Source organism: Gorilla gorilla, chromosome 3, assembly GCF_029281585.2.
Source record: "Gorilla gorilla gorilla isolate KB3781 chromosome 3, NHGRI_mGorGor1-v2.1_pri, whole genome shotgun sequence".
In the NCBI taxonomy this organism is placed as follows: Eukaryota; Metazoa; Chordata; class Mammalia; order Primates; family Hominidae; genus Gorilla; species Gorilla gorilla.
Genome location: NC_073227.2, coordinates 7,910,348 through 7,931,339, shown reverse-complemented (window position 1 = coordinate 7,931,339; position 20,992 = coordinate 7,910,348). Strand labels below are relative to the sequence as shown.

The window sequence follows — 20,992 nt, the reverse complement described above, 5'->3', positions numbered from 1 at the left end:
TAAGGACTATTTGCTGTGAGGTTTGTAGGGGCAGCACTTTGCTGTTGGGGTTTGGTAAGGGGATTTGTTTTAAAATTGGAATTATATTTTGTTGGCTTTTAATCAAAAGCAGGGAAATACATTTTTCCTACGCCTAAGAATTTACATAAGCTAATTTGTTCCATAATTAGAAAAATCCTTGCTTTTAGCATATGGACTGTAACAATAGGGGTCATAACTCATGAGTCGTGTGACACATTGTTTCCCTTTGGTGAAGTTTTACTTTAAGATCTGTTGAGTATATCCAGGGAGAGAGATGAAGGTCAAGACATGCTTATTTTTACAGAGAGAGAGAGAAAGAGATTCATTAAACTTTGAGTTATACTTTATTTTTATTTATTTATTTTTTTGAGATGGGGTCTTGCTCTGTCACCCAGGCTGGAGTACAGTGGCATGATCTTGGCTCATTGCAACCTCCACTACCAGGGCTCAAGTGATTCTCCCACCTCAGCCTCTCAAGTTGCTGGGACTACAGGTGCACACCAACAAGCCTGGCTAAGTTTTTTGATTTTTAGTAGCGATGAGGTCTTGCTATTTTGCCTAGGCTGGTCTCGAACTCCTGGCCTCAAGCAATCTGCCTGCCTTGGCTTCCCACAGTGCTAGGATTACAGACGTGAGCCACCGTGCCTGGCCCATATTTTACTCAGTAGGAATCTTTGCTATTTGCTATGATTTTTAATTCTTCTTGCATGTTAATTTTGCTTCCCCAATGAGTATGTTAAATGTTCTTTAAAATCTTCCTGTAAAAAAATCATAAACATATTAAACAGCAGTTCTCTAATTGAATGTGCTAATTTGATAAATATTTGAGTGGATACCTACTATTTGCAAAGTTTCAAGGAATACAGTGGTGAGTAAGATAGTCTTTTTTTTTTTGCTCTGTCTCCCAGGCTGGAGTGCAGTGGTGTGATCTCGGCTCACTGCAACCTCCGCTTCCTGGGTTTCAAGTGATTCTCCTGCTTCAGCCTCCCAAGTAGCTTAGATTACAGAAGCACATTACCATTCTTGGCTAATTTTTGTATTTTTAGTAGACATAGTTTCACCATGTTGGCCAGGCTGGTCTCGAACTCCTGAGTTCAAGTGATCCCTCCTGTCTCGGCCTCCCAAAGTGCTGGGATTACAGGTGTGAGAGACTGCACTTGGCCAATAAGATAGTCTTTAATGTCAAGGAGTTTATGATTTTTTTCTTGGCGGAGGTGATAAGAAAATATGTAAAAACAATAAACATAGTTTACAGTAGTTGGCATCAAAGGAATGGGGAAGGGCTTTTTACCAAGCTTGTCTAGCTTGTGTACCGCAGGCTGCATGTGTGCCAACACAAATTCATAAACTCTCTTTAGACATTATGAGATTTTTTATTTTTTTTTTTTTAGCTCACCAGTCATCATTAGTGTTAGTGTATCTTATGTGTGGCCCAGAAAGCCAAAAGATCAGACACCCCTGCACAGAGAAAGTAGCGCTTGAGATTAACTTGAAGATTGAAATTAAACTTTGAGAGGTATTGTTGGCAGGCAGGAGATAGGAAGCAAATAACTGCATCGAGTTGGAGAAATTTGTTGGTCTTTGGGGAAAAGCAAGTAGTTCAGTCTGGCAGGAGTTGGAATAAGTGTTAGGGAATAATGGGAAATAGAGTTAGAAAAGCAAATTGTGAAATACTGTGTATCAGTCGGCTTAGGCAGTTAAACTGCAGTAACAAAGGACTCTCCAAATCACAGCAATACTACAAGGTTATTTCTCTCTTACATTACATTTCCCTTGTGGGTATCTGTAGCTCTGCTCCATGGCTCCTTTGTTCTGGGGTCAGGCTGCAGAAGCAGCTTCGATCTGGGTTATCAATTCTGGCCAAGGGAAAGAAAATATGGGAGAATTGTTCAATAGTTTTCGTAGTGTCCGCTTGACTGTGGCATATGTTACAGCTGTTCACGTTTCATTGGCCAAAGCAAGTCACTTGGCCATGCCTGCCATCCCTGGGAAAGGGGAAATATATTCCTCTTACAGGAAAGGACAAAAAATATATAAAACAATTTACCAAAAGCCTTGAAAGCCAATCTGAGTCTTTTGCATTTAAATCTTTAGATGGCTTGGAGCCATGGCAAGTTTCTGGACAAGCTAATATGGCTTAGTAAAACAAACAAACAAAAACATCAGGGTTGTTGTTGTTGTTGTTGTTGTTGTTGTTTGAGACAGAGTCTCGCTCTGTCACCCAGGCTGGAATGCAGTGGCGCGATCTCGGCTCACTTCAAGCTCCGCCTCCCGGGTTCACGCCATTCTCCTGCCTCAGCCTCTCGAGTAGCTGGGACCACAGGTGCCCGCCACCACGCCCTGCTAATTTTTTGTATTTTAGTAGAGACGGGGTTTCACCGTGTTAGCCAGGATGTTCTCGATCCCCTGACCTCATGATCCACCCGCCTCGGCCTCCCAAAGTGCTGGGATTACAGGCGTGAGCCACTGTGCCCAGCCCAGGGTGGTTTTTATGTTGTGTGTGTGTTTGTGTGTATTGTGTGCATGTACATAAAAATTATTTAGGGTATTTATTATAAATGCGGGTTCCAGGATTCCAGAAGGTCTGATTCAGGGAGCTCAGGAATCTGCCCGGTAGCAAGCAGCCAGGTGGAGAGAATGTAGATTGTCCACAGACCTCATTTTATAAAACCCGGATCAAGGAATCAACGGAGAGTGCTCAGGCAAGTGTAGGTGAGATGGGGCAGTGAGTGAGGGAACGACAGGTAGGTCGTGAGTGCAGAGGCCCAGATGCAATGTTGGCACATGGTAAATGGCCAGTACGGAGGCAGATAGATAAGAGAGAACAGATGGAACTAGACTTACTCAAGGTGGGAGGCTATGGTGCAAACAGCCAGGAAACAGGGTAGTGGAAGGGGCAAATCTTGGGAGCTGAGATTAGGAATATCAGGGGATCTTGATCTTCCCTGAGGAGGAGGAGGCAAGCCTAGCTGATGCAAGAAAAAGCTGAGAACTTGAGGAGAGCAGAGGCAATAAACAGGAAGTCGCAGGAAACTCAGTGCCTGTAAGCAGCTATGGAAAACTTGACTAAAAGCGGCCACATAAATTTGATTTTGTATTCGGCCAGAAGAGGGCACTACAGTAGCACATATGCTGATGTCTGGGCTCGGCCGCCCAAACTGAGTCATGCCAGCTCCTGTCCAGTAGGATTATTAACCCGACCCACAGTGCAGTATTTTGGGCGATTCATTTATTACTTTTATAGCTGTGAATCTTTTTAGAAGGAACTTTAAGGTTTCTATTTATTAAGGAATCTGGGGTTATTTTGTTTTGAATTGTGAATTCCTGTAGTCAAAAAGAAATTAATTCCACGGAGTTTAAGGGAGTTATTACCCATTTATTGGCATCACTTGAGGCATGGAGAGGAGATTAGGACAGAGAGGAGAAAAGACCTAGAAGACAGAAAAGTGCATTTGAGGCATGACTTCTGGGAGTGTAATTGCTGAGCCCAAAAGGTTGGAATCTTACGGGTTTTGTTTGTTTGTTTGTTTTTGAGATAGAGTCTCGCTCTGTCGCCCAGGCTGGAGTGCAGTGGCTTGATCTCGGCTCACTGCAACCTCCACCTCCCAGGTTCAAGCGATTCTTCTGCCTCAGCCTCCTGAGTAGCTGAGATTACAGGCATGCGCCACCACGCCCAGCTAATTTTTGTATTTTTAGTAGAGACGGGGTTTCCCCATTTGGCCAGGCTGGCCTTGAACTGCTGACCTCAAGTGATCCACCCGCCTCAGCCTCCCAAAGTGCTGGGATTACAGGCATGAGCCACCGCGCCTGGCCTATTTTTATGACCAAATAATACTCCATTGTATGGACAAACTACATTTTGTTGATCTATTCATTAGTTGTTGGGTGTTCGGGTTGTTTCCACCTTTTGGCTATTATGAATAGTGCTGCTGCAAATGTTCGTGTTCAAGTTTTTGTGTGGACACGTTTTTATTTCTCCTGGATATATACCTGGGAGTAGAATTGCTGGATCGAATGGTAACTCAGTATTTAATGTTTTGAGGAACTGCCCAGCTGTTCTACAGTGGCTGCATCATTTTTCCTTTCCACCAGCAATGTATGAGTGTCTCAGTTTCTCCACATCCTCAACAACATTTGTTATGCTCTGTTTTTTAGGGGCTTTCTTGTTTTCATACAGCCTTACTCGTAAGTCGAAGTGGTGTATCACTGTGATGTTTTGGTTTCGTTTTTATGGTTATGCTTGATATAGTTATTCTTATGTGTCAACTTGACTGGGTGATGGGATACCCAGCTGGTTGGTTAAACCTTATTTCTGGTGTGTTTGTGAGGGTGTTCCCAGAAAAGATTAGCATTTGAATGGTTGGACTGAGTAAAGAAGATGGTCAACATGGGTGGGCATTATCAATCTACCGAGGGCCTGAATAAAACAAGAAGGCAGAGGAAGGTTGAATTAACTCTGCTTGACTACTGAGGTGGGACATCAATCTTCTCCAGCCCTCACCACTCCTGGTTCTCAGGCCTTAAGACCTGGACTAGAATCTACACTATTGATTCTCCACCTCTTGGACTTTGGGACACCACAGGCTTTCCTGGGGGTCCAGTTCACAGGTGGTTCGCAGCGGGACTTAGCCTCCAGAATGATGTGATCCAATCAATATCTCTTTAATTTAATTTAATTTAATTTAATTTTAGTTAAATTCTGGGATATATGCATAGAACATGCAGGTTTGCTACGTAGGTATACATGTGCCACGGTGGTTTGCTGCACCTATCAACCTGTCATCTAGGTTTTAAGCCCCACATGCATCAGGTATTTCTCCTAATGCTCTCCCTCCCCTTTCCCCCCACCCCCAATAGGCCCTGGTGTGTGATGTTCCCCTCCCTGTGTCCATGTGTTCTTATTGTTCAACTCCCACTCATGAGTGAGACATGTGGTGTTTAGTTTTTTGTTCCTATGTTAGTTTGCTGAGAATGATGGTTTCCAGCTTTATCCATGACCCTCCAGAGACATGAACTCATTCTTTTTCATGGCTGCATAGTATTCCATGATATATATGTCTCACATTTTCTTTATCCAGTCTGTCATTGATGGGCATTTGGGTTGGTTCCGAGTCTTTACTATTGTAAATAGGGCTGCAGTAAACACACGTGTGCATGTGTCTTTATAGTAAAATGATTTATAGTATACCCAGTAATGGGATTGCTGGGTCAAATGGTATTTCTGGTTCTAGATGAGCCAATCAACAGCTTATAAACAAGCAAACAAATTCTACTGGTTCTATTTCTCTGGAGAACCCTGACTAACACAATGCTTTAATTATTTTTTTTTACTGTGGTAAAATATGCAGCACATAAAAGTTATAATTTTAGCCTGTTGTTGTTGTTGTGAGACAAAGTCTCACTCTTGCCCAGGCTGTAGTGCAGTGGTGCAGTCACAGCTCACTGCAGCCTCAACCTCCCAGGCTCAAGTGATCCTCCCACCTCAGCCTTCCGAATAGCTGGGACTACTGGCATGTACCACTACACCCAGCTAATTTTTTATTTTTTGTAGAGCTGGGTTCTCCCCATGTTGCCCAGGCTGGTCTTGAACTCCTGGGCTCAGGGAATCCTTTCACTTTGGCCTCCAAAAGAGCGGGGATTACAGGTGTGAACCACTGCACCTGGCCTATTTGAGGCATTTTTAATTGTACAGCTCAGCGGCCTTCATGACATTCATATTGTTCGCATCATGGTGGTTTTGGTTTGCATTTCCCTGATGATTAATGATGTTGGGCATCTTTTTCCTGGGCTTGCTGGCCATTTGTATATCCTCCTTGGAGAACTGTCTGTTCAAGATCTTTGCTCATGTTTGATTTGGGTTGTGTTTTTATTGTTGAGTTGTGACTATTCTTTATATATTATGGATACTTGTCTCAATTGTAACGGCAGGATTTTAGTTTATGGAGGTGACTGAATGATGATGTGGAGAGGCCAATGTTACTGAAAGAAGAGTTTTCTTACAGTTCCTGAGAGGAGGGGACATGCCACAACACGCAGGGCCACAGCGAAAGCGTTAGGATGGTCAAGAGGCAAAAGATGAGTGAGAAGGCATGGGCCATAGCCCTTACTGGAGTTTCTGCAGGAAAGGCAAGGCAGGGCCGGGCCATCAGTTTAGGACTGGCTACTTTGAATAACATGGGTGAGCCTGGGCTATAGGGGGTGGTCTCTAGTTGCCTGGAACCTGGCCTTGGGATGATTTAGGATAAGGGAAGTATTGGTTTGGTGTGTGAGAGTTATATAGAAGGTAGGTGGAGGCACAGACTTGGATCAGCCTGTCTGCACACGAAAGGAGAATTCCAGGCAACTTGACGTATATTTGTACAATTGTTTGATAATGCATTTCCATGTTTTTGGAAACAGTGAATCAAACGTGGACGGGAACAAGTCTCCCTCACTTGCCTCCTGCACCCAGCCTTGCCTCAGTGTGGGAATGGCCCATCCTTGGAGGGGAATGCCCCTTCTTGAAGGAGAGAGGTAAACACTTGTCTGCTGGCCTTGCAGTTACTAGATGCCAAATAGACATAAAGAATTTAAGGCCAGGCACAGTGGCTCACGCCTGTAATCCCAACTCTTTGGGAGGCCAAGGCGGGCAGATCACTTGAGATCAAATCACTTGAGGTCAGGAGTTTGAGACCAGCCTGGTCAAAATGGTGAAACCCCATCTCTACTAAACATACAGAAATTAGCCAGGTGTGGTGGTGTGTGCCTGTAATCCCAGCTAATTGGGGGGCTGAGGTGGGAGAATGGCTTGAACGTGGGAGGCGGAGGTTTCAGTGAGCTGAGATCGTGCCACCGCACTCCCACCTGGGCAACAGAGCGAGACTCCATCTCAAAAAAAAAAAAAATCTGGGAAATCAGATGACAATATTAGACAGACCCTGAACAGATATATACAGTTGGCAAACATATTCTCTCATTCTGTGGGTTGTCATTTCACTTTTTTGATAGAGTTCTTCAATGCACAAAAGTTTAAAATTTTGTTGAAATTCATTTCATCTATGTTTTTCTCTTGTTGCTTGAGCTTCTGACACACACTGTGAGGGAGTCAGGATTCTCAGAACAAAGAACCCATTGCCAAATCTGAGATCATCAGGATTTATCCCTGTGTATTCTCTTACATGTAGGCTTTTGTTTCATTTTGAGTTAATTTTTTATACGGTATGAGGTAAGGATATATCTTATAAAAATTTTTATGTTATAAAGTGATAAGCCAAAGCCTACAAAGGACAGTCTGGTGATACTTATTGCAAATGTATATCTCTCCCAATTCTATTTCTAGGAATTTATTCCATAGATACAACGCAAAAGATATATGTGTAAGGTAATTCACTGCAGCATTCTTTTTTTTTTAATAATAGTAAAGCATTGTAAACAGTCCACGTGTCCCTCAATAGAGGCTTTGAAATAAATTGTGCAAAGATAAAATACTATAGGGCTACAAAAAATGAATTTCTGTATGTGCTGCTTTGGAAAGCTCTCCAAAAATTATTGTTCAATGAAAAGAAAAACAAGGTTTAGAACAGAATGGTTTTTTGGTGTGTGAAACATTTGGGACAATAAGATACACATTTATTTTTGAAGTTTTTAGGTTTTTTTTTTTTTTTTGAGACAGAGCCTGCGCTCTGTCGCTCAAGCTGGAGTACAGTGGTGTGATCTCGGCTCACTGAAACCTCTGCCTCCTGGGTTCAAGTGATTCTCCTGCCTCAGCCTCCTGAGTAGCTAGGATTACAGGCACATGCCACCACACCTGGCTGATTTTTGTATTTTTAGTACAGAGGGGGTTTCCCTGTGTTGGTCAGGCTGGTTTCAAACTCCTGACCTCAAATGATCACCCCTCCTCAGCCTCCCAAAGTGCTGGGATTACAGGCATGAGCCACCAAGCCTGGCCTAAGTTTTAAAAAAAATTTAATTAAAAAACAATTGCATGTATTTATGGGATACAGTGTGATGCTTTGATACACATATACATTGGGGAATGATACAACCAGGCTAATTAGCATATCCATCACCTCCGATAGTTACCATTTCTTTGTGGTGAGAACATTGAAAATCCTCTCCTTCAGGTCTTTTCAAATACACAATACATTAGTATTAACTATAGTCATCACGCGGTGCAATAGAGCACCAGAACTTAATCCTTCTAACTGATGATAACTTTGTACCCATTGACCAACCTCTCCCCTTTCCCTGCCCGCCCCTCCCTCCAGCCTCTGGTAACCATCATTCTACTCTCCACTTCTGTGAGTGTGACATTTTTAGAGTCCACACGTAAGTGAGGTCATGTAGAATTTTTGCTCTGTATATGCACATGTCTCATGTACAAGTAAAGACGCTCTGCAAATTTTAAGACACCAAGGATGGGGCATTCCCACAGCGAGGCAGGCGCTGGGTGCAGTAGGTAAGTGAGGTAGTGTTGTTCCAGTCCAGATTTGATTCACTATTTCTGAAAACATGGAAATGCATTACCAAACAATTGGACAAATATATGTCAAAATTTAAAAAGAACCTTCTGCAGAAAAGAAAGGAGCAATGGGGATAAAACAGCCACACGGTCATGGGTGTTGCACGTATAACATTTTGTTCCAGTTGAAGCTCCGTGTTTTCTTAGCCAGTTTTCTCGTGACTACTGATGTACTAAGTACAATCGCACCGGAGCTGGCCGACTCCGGGCTGTGGCCACGGATGTCAAATGACAGCCCTGGCCTCGTCCACACGGTAAAGAGCAGACCTCACACGGGATGGTTTACCATCGAGGGGTCCAGACAGAAAGGCTGTTCTAGAACCCCTCTCACTTAAAGAGCACAAATCCGAATGAATACGTTGTTTTATTGTTTTACCAGTAAGGTTCTTGACACTGATGACTTACCTTCCTATCCCCAGGAAACAGACGGTAAGTGTCCTTGAGAAGAATATCCCTTCACAGCAAATCCACATCTGTCCTTCAGCCTAGAGAGATCAGACAGAGATGAAGACCTCACCACTAAAGACCCACTCTCCTAGCTGTTTTGGAGAGGTCGCTCTTGTCTTTATAAACTTCTGAAGTTGTCTCTTGGCATATTTCCCTCCCCTCAAATCCTTATAAAAACAGGTGTGGCTAAAGCCTGTCTTTGCTGAAAGAACACTCTCTTCCTTAATAGAAAATTCTCTATTGAAAACTTATTTTCCCTGGGTGGGCGCAGTGGCTCACGCCTGTAATCTCATCACTTTGACAGGCCAAGGCGGGTGGATCACACAGTCAGGAGATCAAGACCAGCCTAGCCAACATGGTGAAATCCTGTCTCTACTAAAAATACACAAATTAGCTGGGTGTGGTGGTGCATGCCTGTAATCCCAGCTACTTGGGAGGCTGAGGCAGGAGAATAGCTTGAACCAGGGAGTTGGAGGTTGCGGTGAGCCGAGATCGTGCCACTGCACTCCAGCCTGGCGACAAAGTGAGACTCCATCTCAAAAAAAAAAAAAGAAGAAAAAAAAGAAAGAAAGTAGTTTCCCTTTCTGGCTTCTGTGGTTAGCGGTGCAACAGTAGCAAAACTGGTCTCAGACATGTGAGTGGGAGGCAGGAAATCTGCAAAGTGACAATGGTCACCATGTGTACTTTTTACCCTTTCTGTGTGCTAGACCAGAGGCCCATGCTGGCGTGCCATTCTGACATGCACTGTGAGGGAGGTGACATTCTCAGAACAAATGCCGCATGTGTGGAAGATGGAGGAGCCCCATGCCAAATTCCTTCTGTTTTTATCCTACTTCCAGTAGGAGCCCCAGATATCAACTCCACAAATTTGAAACTGTGCCAGACCAGAGTGTGTAGAGAAGTGATTGGGGAACTGTGGGAGGGGAGAAGATAATATTGGTATAATAAAATCAAATTCGGGGCTGGGCATAGTAGCTCACGCCTGTAATCCCAGCATTTTGGAAGGCCAAGGTGGGTGGATCACTTGAGGTCAGGGGTTCGAGACCAGCCTGACCAACATGGTGAAACCCTGTCTCTACAAAAAAATACAAAAATTAGCCAGGCGTAGTGGTGCCTACCTTTAGTCCCAGCTACTCTGGAGGCTAAGGTAGGAGAATGGCTTGAACCCAGGAGGTGGAGGTTGCAGTGAGCTGAGGTCGTGCCACTGCACTCCAGCCTAGGTGACAGAGTGAAACCCTGTCTCAACAAACAAACAAACACACACACAAAAAAAAAGAAAAGAAAAAAGAAAAAATCAAACTTGAAAAAGAACTCCATTAAAAAGAAAAAAAAATGATTTTATAACTATAATAAAACTATGCTATAAATATAATAAAATGCCATGGAACATAACACATTTCTCCATTTATTTAGATCTTCACAAAACATTGTTTCAAAATTCTCAGTGTATGAGTCTTACACTTCTTTTGTTGATATTTTTCCGTGTTTTATTATTTTTTATTGTATTGTGAGTGCAATTTTTTTCTTAATATCATTTTAGATTGTTCATTGCTAGCATATAAAATACAATTGATTTTTTATATTGGTTTTATATCCTGCAACCTTCCTAAACTTACTCATTAGTTCTAGCAGGTTTTTAAAAATAGATTCCATCAGATTTTCTACACACATCTTCTGTGATTAAGGACAGTTTTATTTCTTTTTTCCCAGTCTGGATGCCTTTTATTATTTTTTTCCAGTCTATCCCTGGCTATAACTTTCAGTAAAATTTTCAATAGAAGTGTTAAGAATGGACATGCTTGTCTTGTTTCTGATCTCAGTCTTTCACCATCAAATATCACATAGATACAGGTTTCTTGAGAAAAGCTCTTTATAAGGTTGAAGAAGTTCTGCTTTTTTCTACTTTGTGGAAAGTTCTTTTTATTTTATCATGGATTTTGTCAAATGATTTTCCTATATCTATTGAGATAATCATGCGATTTTTATTCTTTATTCTATTAATATGGTATGTAATATTAATATATTTTAAGATGTTAATCTAACCTTACTTTCCTGGGGTAATTCCCACTTTGTCATGGTGGGTACTTAAAAATATATGTTTATGTATTCAGTTTGCTAGTATTATTTTTAAAGAGTTTTTGCATCTATTTTTATGAGAGATTTTAGTTGATAGTTTTTCCTACTTCTGATATCTTTGTATTGTGTTGGTATCTGGGTAATGATACTGGCCTCATCGAATGAGTTAGGAAATATTTCCTCCTCACCTATTGGTATCGGTTGAACTGTGCCCTCCTTCCCAAATGTATACGTTAAAATGCTAAGTGCCAGTGCCTCAGAATGTGCTCTTATTTGGATATGAGGTTTCTATAGAGGTAATCAAGTTAAAATGAGGTCTTTAGGGTGGGTCCCAATCCAATACGACTGGTGTCCTTGTAAGAAGCGGAAATTTGGACACAGACACAGACAGAGGGGAGAGAATGTGAAGACAGGCGGAAGATGACTCTGCAAGCCAGTGAAAGAGGCCTGGAACAGACCCTTCCCTCACAGTCCTTGGAAGGAACCAACCTACCAACACCTTGGTCTTGGACTTGTAGCCTCTAGAACTGTGAGACAGTAAATTTCCATAGTTTAAGCCACATAGTGCAGTACTTTGTGATGGCAGCCCTCATAAACAAATACACAGATTTTCTGAAGAGTTTGTATAGGATTGGCAAGATTGCTTCCTTAAATATTGGATACAATTGACCAGTAAAGTCATCTGGGCCTAGAGTTTTTTTTTGTGGGAAGATTTTAAGTTACTAATTCAATTTCTTATTTGTTATCAGTCTCCTCAGATTTTAAATTTCTGATTGAGTCAGTTTTGGTAATTTTTGTCTTTCTAGGAATTTATACATTTCATCTATGTTGTGTAATTTGCTGGCATAAAGCTGTTCATAGTATTCTCTTAAAATCCTTTCTGTAGGGTCAGTAGCTACATTCCCTTTTCATTCCTGATTTTCATAATTTATGTCTTATTTATTTTTTTCTTTGTCAGTCTAGAGAAAATTTTATCAACTGTATTTCTCTTTTCAAATAATCAGCTTTTGACTTTCTTCCTTACTGTTTTTATTTTATTGATTTGTATTTTGATTGCTATTGTTTCCTTCACTTTACTTTGGGTTTAATTTGCCCTTCTTTTTCTACCTTTTGAAGTGAAAGATTAGATTATGGATTATAGATCTTTCTTCCTTCTAATTTAAGCATTTAAAGCTATAAACTTTCTTTTAGGCCTTGCATTAGCTACCCTCAGAGATTTCAGTGGTTTTGTTTTCATTCAGTTTGAAATGTTTTCTAATTAACCTTATGATTTTTTTTCTTTGACCCATGTTGATTAAATTATTTATTTAGTTATTATTTTATTTTGGGGGGGGGGTGGTGTTTTGCTCTTATTGGCCAGACAGGAGTGTAATGGCACGACCTTGGCTCACTGCAGCATCCACTTCCCAGGTTCAAGTGATTCTCCTGCCTCAGCCTCCTGAGTAGCTGTGACTACAGGCGTGTGCCACCATGCCAGATAATTTTTGTATTTTTAGTAGATACGGGGTTTCACAGACGGAGTCTCATGCTGTCTTCCAGACTGGAGTGCAGTGGCTCAGTCTCAGCTCACTGCAACCTCTGCCTCCCAGTTCAAGTAATTCTCCTGCCTCAGGTTCCTGAGTAGCTGCGACTACAGGTGCGTGCCACCATGCTGGCTAATTTTTGTATTTTTAGTAGATATGGGGTTTCGCCATGTTGGCCAGGCTGGTCTCGAACTCCTCACCTCAGGTAATCTACCCTCCTCAGCCTCCCAAATTGTTGGAATTACAGGCATGAGCCACCGCTCCTGGCCTCCATGTTTATTTAGAAGTATGTTTTTCAAATGTTTGAGGGTTTACCAAATTTCTTTCTGTCGTTAATTTTCAATTTAGTTCCATCAGGGTTGGAGGACATACTTCAGATGACTTCAATCCTTTTAAGTTTATTGAGACTAGTTTCGTGATCCAGCAAAGGCTCTATCCTGGAAAATGTTCCATGTGGATGTGAAAGGACTGTATACCCTGCTGTTGGGTGGGAGCATTCTATATGTTAGCTGGGTAAAGTTGGTTGACAGTTGTGCAAGATTTATATATCCTTATTCATTTTATGCCTAGCCATTCTATCAGTTACTTAGAGAAGGGACTTAAAATTTCTAATTACAATTACTAAATTGTCCATTTCTCCTTTCCATTCTGTCAGTGTTTGCTGCATGTATGTGTTATTCAATGCCTATGTCTTTATAATTGTTTTATGTTTCTGATGTTTTGATACTTTTATCATTATGAAATATTGTTGCTATTTATCCCTACCAATATTTCTTGATTTAAATTCTATTTTTTTTTCTGATATTAACATAAGTACTTCAACTCCCTTATGGTAACATTTTGTATGATTTACATATATTTTCTCCATTTTTTTTTTTTTTTTTTTTGAGACAGTCTCTCTCTGTCACCCAGGCTGGAGTGCACTGGTGCAATCTCAGCTCACTGCAACCTCCGCCTTCCACGTTCAAGCGATTCTCTTGCCTCAGCCTCCTGCCTCTTGAGTAGCTGAGATTACAAGTGTGCACCACCAGGCCCAGCTAATTTTTGTATTTTTAGTAGAGATGGGGTTTCACCATGTTGGCCAGGCTGGTCTCGAACTCCTGACTTCAAGCGATTCGCCCACCTGGTCCTCCCAAAGTGCTGGGATTACAGGCATGAGCCAGCTATATTTTCCCCATTCTTTTACTTTGTAACTACTTTTGTCTGAATTAAAAGTGCTTTTCTTGAAGACAGCTTATGTAGTCATGTGTCAATTAACGACAGGGATGTTTTGAGAAATGTACCTTTCCAGAAACCTAGATGGTATAGCCTGCTACACACCTAGACTATAGGGTATAACCTAGTGATCCTAGGCTACAAACCTGTACGGCATGTTACTGTACTCAACACTGCAGGAAATTGTAACATAATCATGACTATTTGTGTATATAAACATTTCTAAAGATAGAAGAGATAGAGTAAAAATATGATATAAAAGATAAAAAATGTAACACCTGTATAGAGCACTTCCCATGAATGGAGCTTGTAGGACTAAAGTTGCTTTGGGTGAGTCAGTGAGTGAATGGTAATTGAATGTGAATGCCTAGGACATTACTGTACCCTACTGCAGGCTTTATACACACTGTACACTTAGGCTACACTTAATTTATTAAAAATGGTTTTCTTTCTTCGATAATAAAATAACATTACATACACAACTTTTTAAATTTATACCCTTTTATTTTTTTGAGGCAGAGTCTAGCTCTGTTGCCAAGCTGGAGTGCAGTGGTGTGATCTTGGCTCACTGCAGCCTCTGCCTCCTGGGTTCAAGCGATTCTCCTGCCTCAGCCTCCTGAGTAGCTGGAATTACAGGCACGTGGCGCCACTCCCAGCTAATTTTTGTATTTTTAGTAGAGATGGGGTTTCACCATGTTGGCCAGGATAATCTCCATCTCCTGACCTTGTGATCTGCCCACCTCGGCCTCCCAAAGTGCAGGGATTACAGGCTTGAGCCACCAAGCTTGGCTTTTATCCTTTTTAATATTTTAACTTTCTGACTTTTTTGCAATAACACTTAGCTTAAAGCATATATTGTACAGCTGTACAAAAGTATTTTCTTTCTTTATAGCCTTATTCAATTTTTATTTTTAAAATTTGTAATTTTTTTTCCTACTTTTCAAACTTCTTTGTTAAAAACGAAGAGACAAACACACACATTAGTCTAGGGCTCTACAGGGAGGGTCAGGATCATCAATATCACTGTTTCCCACCTCCACATCTTGTCCCACTGGAAGGTCTTCAGGGTCAGTAACATGGACGGAGCTGTCACTTCCTATGACAGCAATAATTTCTTTGGGAATATCTCCTGAAGGACCTGCCTGAGGCTGCTCTACAGTTAAAAAAAAAAATAAGTAGGTGTACACTCTAAAATAGCAACAAAAATGGTATAGTACGGTGTATACATAAACCAGTAGCGTAGTCATTTATTATCTTTATCAAGCATTAGAGACTGCAACTATAATTATGTGGGCTATACTTTTATATGACTGGTAGTAGATTTGTTTACACCAGCTTCACCAGAGACTCATGAGTAATGCTTTGTGCTGCAGCGTTACCACAGATATGACATCACGAGGCAACAGAAATTTTTCAGCTTCTTTGTAATCCTATGGGACCACCGTCCTATATGCGGCCTGTCATTGACTGAAATGTCATGGTGTAGCACACGACTGTATTGGACCGTGCTTTTTCGTACATGTTGATAATGACTGCCTTTTGATTGGAGTGTTTAATCCATTACATTTAATTTAATTGTTGATATCTTTGGATTTACATCTGCCATTTTACTATTTGTTTTTGTATGTCCCATGTCTTTTTTCCCCCCATCCTATTTTGCTGCCTTCTTTTGTGTTAAACACATCCTCTTTTTTTTAAGTGTGAGACGTTTTAAGTCCTAGGTTATTTTATTAACTATTTTGAAATTTAATTTTCTTTGTGGTTACTCTAGGGATTATAATACATATCTTATCACAATCTACTTTAGCTTAATGCTGGGAATTTTGAAAAATATAACAACTTTGTTCTAATATAGCTCCATTTCCCCATTCTTTGAGCCATTAATGCTATATTTATTATACTTACATATGCCATAAATCCGACAGAACTGTGATAGAGTGATTGCCTTATGCAGTCATATAATATTTAAACGAACATTTTAAAACTATTTTATATTAACAAATGTATATATATATATCATATGAACTTACATAATCTAGAAATATATATTTAAACAGAACATTTAAAACAAACTCATATAAAAAAAAGAGAAAAAAACCTGTTCATACAGCCCTTTATGCTAACCCACATATTTATCATTTCCATTGCTCTTCATTTCTTTCTGCGGATTCATTTTCTGGTACAATTTTCTTTCAACCTGAAAGTCTTCCTTTAATATTTCTCATGGGACAGTTCTGCTAGCTACAGATTCTGTTTTTGTTCATCTTTCTTTTGAGCAGAATCTCGCTCTGTCACCCAGGCTGGAGTGCAGTGGCACGATCTTGGCTCACTGCAACCTCCACCTCCGGAGTTGAAGTGATTCTTGTGCCTCAGTCTGCAGAGTAGCTGGGACTATAGGTGACTGCCACCACGCCCAGCTAATTTTTGTATTTTTTGTAGAGATGGGGTTTCACCATGTTGGCCAGGCTGATCTCAAACTCCTGAGCTGAAGTGATCCATCCGCCTCGGCCTCCCAAAATGCTGGGATAACAGGCGTGAGCTGCTGTGCCCGGCCTGTTTTTGTATATCTTTGAATGAATTTATTTTAGCTTCTTTATATATATATATATATATTTTTTTATTATACTTTAAGTTATAGGGTACATGTGCACAACATGCAGGTTTGTTACATATGTATACATGTGCCATGTTGGTGTGCTGCACCCATTAACTCGTCATTTAACATTAGGTATATCTCCCAATGCTATCCCTCCCCCCTCCCCCAACCCCACAACAGGCCCCAGTGTGTGATGTTCCCCTTCCTGTGTCCATGTGTTCTCATTGTTCAATTCCCACCTATGAGTGAGAACATGCGGTGTTTGGTTTTTTGTCCTTGCGATAGTTTGCTGAGAATGATGGTTTCCAGCTTCATCCATATCCCTACAAAGGACATGAACTCATCATTTTTTATGGCTGCATAGTATTCCATGGTGTACATGTGCCACATTTTCTTCATCCAGTCTATCATTGTTGGACATTTGGGTTGGTTCTAAGTCTTTGCTATTATGAATAGTGCCACAATAAACATACGTGTGCATGTGTCTTTATAGCAGCATGACTTATAGTCCTTTGGGTATATACCCAGTAATGGGATGGCTGGGTCAAATGGTTTTTCTAGTTCTAGATCCCTGAGGAATCGCCACACCGACTTCCACAATGGTTGAACTAGTTTACATTCCCACCAACAGTGTAGAAGTGTTCCTATTTCTCCACATCCTCTCCAGCACCTGTTGTTTCCTGACTTTTTAATGATTGCCATTCTAACTGGTGTGAGATGGTATCTCATTGTGGTTTTGATTTGCATTTCTCTGATGGCCAGTGATGATGAGCATTTTTTCATGTGTCTGTTGGCTGCACAAATGTCTTCTTTTCAGAAGTGTCTGTTCATATCCTTTGCTGACTTGTTGATGGGGTTTTTTTTTCTTGTAAATTTGTTTGAGTTCTTTGTAGATTCTGGATATTAGCACTTTGTCAGATGGGTAGATTGTAAAAATTTTCTCTCATTCTGTAGGTTGGCCTGTTCACTCTGATGGTAGTTTCTTTTGCTGTGCAGAAGCTCTTTAGTTTAATTAGATCCTATTTGTCAATTGTGGCTTTTGTTGCCATTGCTTTTGGTGTTTTAGGCATGTAGTCCTTGCCTATGCCTATGTCCTGAATGGTACTGCCTAGGTTTTCTTCTAGGGTTTTTATGGTTTTAGGTCTAACATTTAAGTCTTTAATCCATCTTGAATTAATTTTTGTATAAGGTGTAAGGAAGGGATCCAGTTTCAGCTTTCTACATAAGGCTAGCCAGTTTTCCCAGCACTATTTGTTGAATAGGAAATCCTTTTCCCATTTCTTGTTTTTCTCAGGTTTGTCAAAGATCAGATAGTTGTAGATGTTTGGTATTATTTCTGAGGGCTCTGTTCTGTTCCATTGGTTTATATCTCTGTTTTGGTACCGGTACCATGCTGTTTTGGTTACTGTAGCCTTGTAGTGTAGTTTGAAGTTAGGTAGTGGGATGCATCCAGCTTTGTTCTTCTGGCTTAGGATTGACTTGGCAATGCAGGCTCTTTTTTGGTTCCATATAAAATTTAAAGTAGTTTTTTCCAAGTCTGTGAAGAAAATCATTGGTAGCTTGATGGGGATGGCATTGAATCTATAAATTACCTTGGGCAGTATGGCCATTTTCATAATGTTGATTCTTCCTATCCATGAGCATGGTATGTTCTTCCATTTGTTTGTATCCTCTTTTATTTCATTGAGCAGTGGTTTGTAGTTCTTCTTGAAGAGGTCCTTCACATCCCTTGTAAGTTGGATTCCTAGGTATTTTATTTTCTTTGAAGCAATTGTGAATGGGAGTTCACTCATGATTTGGCTCTCTGTTTGTCTGTTATTGGTGTATAAGAATGCTTGTGATTTTTGCACATTGATTTTGTATCCTGAGACTTTGCTGAAGTTGCTTATCAGCTTAAGGAGATTTTGGGTTGAGACGATGGGGTTCTCTAGATATACAATCATGTCATCTGCAAACAGGGACAATTTGACTTCCTCTTTTCCTAATTGAATACCTTTTATTTCTTTCTCCTGCCTGATTGCCCTGGCCAGAACTATGTTGACTAGGAGTGGTGAGAGAGGGCATCCCTGTCTTGTGCCAGTTTTCAAAGGGAATGCTTCCAGTTTTTGCCCATTCAGTATGATATTGGCTGTGGGTTTGTCATAGATAGCTCTTATTATTTTGAGTTACGTCCCATCAATACCTAATTTATTGAGAGTTTTTAGCATGAAGTGCTGTTGAATTTTGTCAAAGGCCTTTTCTGCATTTATTGAGATAATCATGTGGTTTTTGTCTTTGGTTCTGTTTATATGCTGGATTTTGCTGGACATATTGGTTGACACTGTTTTCTTTGAGTCTTTTGAATATGTTGTTCTACTGCCTTTTGGCCTCTATTGATTCTGATGGAAACTCAGCTGTTAAATATGTTGTTGTTCTTCTGTACATGGGAGTTATTTTTCTCTTACTGCATTCAAGATTTTTAAATTGTCTTTGGCTTTTAGCAATTTAACTATGATGTGCAAATCTCTTTGTGTTTTTCTTACCTAGGTTTGTGGGGCTTCTTGAACCTGCTGATTAATGTTTTTCAGCATAGTTGGGAGGTTTTCAGGGCATTATTTCTTCAAAAAAATTTTTTTAACCTTTTTTCTGCTCTCCTCCCCTTCAGGACTCTTATTATATGTATGTTTGTGTGCTTGATGTTGTCCCAGAGGTCTCTGAGGCTCTGATCATTTTTCTCCAGCCTTTTTTTTCTGTGTTCTTCAGAAAGGATAATTTTTCTTTCTTTCTTTCTTTCTTTTTTTTGAGGTAGAGTTTTGCTCTTGTCGCCCACAATGCAGTGGCACTATCTTGGCTCACTGCAATCTCTGCCTCTTGTGTTCAAGTGATTCTCCTGCCTCAGCCTCCCAAGTAGCTGGGATTACAGGCACCCGCCATCATGCCCGACTAATTTTTGTATTTTTAGTAGAGGTGGGGTTTCATCATTGTTGGCCAGGCTGGTCTCGAACTCCTGACCTCAGGTGATCCACCTGCCTCGGCCTCCCAAAGTGCAGGGATTACAGGTGTGAACCACCTCGCCTGGCTGCAGAAAGGATAATTTCTACTCATCTATCTATGTCTATAGATGTGAGATGATAGAAGGAAATAATCAGTAAGTTCAGAGTCTTGCTGTTCTTATATGACATTTGGGTAGGTTTCATGAATAGACCCTTTTTAGTTTATTATTTGCTTTTGGTTGATTTCCAGTCCTAAAACGCTTGTTTAAACAATTTTATACTTTTTTAAAAATGAAATGCTTCATGAATTTGCGTGTCATCCTTGTGCAGGGGCCATGCTAATCTTCTCTGTATCATTCCAGTTTTAGTTCATGTGCTGCTGAAGTGAGCAAAACAACTTTATACTTTTATATTTGTTTTGGCGGGGAGAGGATTTGTCCACCTTTTTAGGCTGCTCTAACTTGAAGTATCATCTCTGGTATGTTTATAGTTTTTTTTTAATGTTTACATTTTGGAGTTTTAATTTTGTTCATTCAGTAGCTTGAGATAGGGGTCTAACTTTGTTTTTCTTCCAAATGAATAGATAATTTACCAAACAACTTCTGGCTGACTGACTGCATCCCCAGCTTCAGTCTGTTTGTGTGTATAATTTTTGGTTGAGACTAATGTTTGAGCATGTGTGTGTATGTTGGTGCAGCTGTGGAAGAAAATGAATGGCACGTAGGTCCTCAAAATAAAATGAATCACCTCGAAATGTTAAGATAAAATGGAAGCATCTGTATGCAATGGGTGAGTTTTCTTTGTTGTTTTGGAGATCCCTGAGTTTCTGTAAAACTGCTATTTTGAATTCTTGGTCAGAGAGCTCATGAATCACCATCTCATTAGGGTCAGTCACTGGTTCCTTGCTTTATACGTTTGGGGAGGTCATGGTTCCATGTTCTTATGGATATATGTCTGTGTCTTTGCATTAAAGGATTTATTATTTATTCCAATCTTCTTTGTCTAGTCTGTTTTGGTTTTTACTGGTATGTTTGCTTAGAGATTATTTGTAATTTAGCTGTTGAATTTCTTACACATTTTTCCCGCTAGGTCACTGCCTCTTTTTCAGCACTAAATGGTACTTAAAACCCAGGTTTGCCTCTGTTCTTCTAGCAAAGGATCAGAGGATTGCCTGGCTGGAATGGGGGAGGTTCCAAAGGAGCTATCCCTGTGGTATGGAAAGGCTGGCTAGGAGTTCATGCCGAAGAGACCTGTGGAATCTACCTCCTACAGTGTAGTGCTGCCGAACAGCCACTCTGATTTGGCATCTCCTTTGGTTGAGTTACAGAGCGGAGCTTCCAGGGCTGGAGATGGTAATCCTGCCCCCTTCCTTTGTGTCCGGCTGTCCACAGGGTGGTATCTCCCTTCAGGCACTCCTGATGCTTCTCATGGGTTGAGGCATGGATAGGTCTCCTGCCAAAGAAGCCAAGATGGTAGGCAAGTTGTGTGTCCAACTTAATCTCACTTTTTCCGTGTAGAATCTGAGTTGGGGGAAGTTTTACATGTGCTTGATACCAAGCAGACTGGGGGAAGGGTGTCACAGATATGAAAATCTGATTCTCTTACTGTCTGCTGGAGTTTTGTTTTGTTTTGTTTTGTTTTG

General features: G+C 40.7%; 1 non-coding gene across 1 annotated transcript; it reads right to left on the bottom strand.

The window, feature by feature from the left end:
• Nucleotides 1-19,635: 19,635 nt before the first annotated feature.
• Nucleotides 19,636-19,742, bottom strand: LOC129533331 (U6 spliceosomal RNA). Its single transcript, XR_008679473.1, has one exon. It is a non-coding gene; the product is annotated as a U6 spliceosomal RNA (small nuclear RNA).
• Between the last annotated feature and the right edge of the window lie 1,250 nt (nt 19,743-20,992).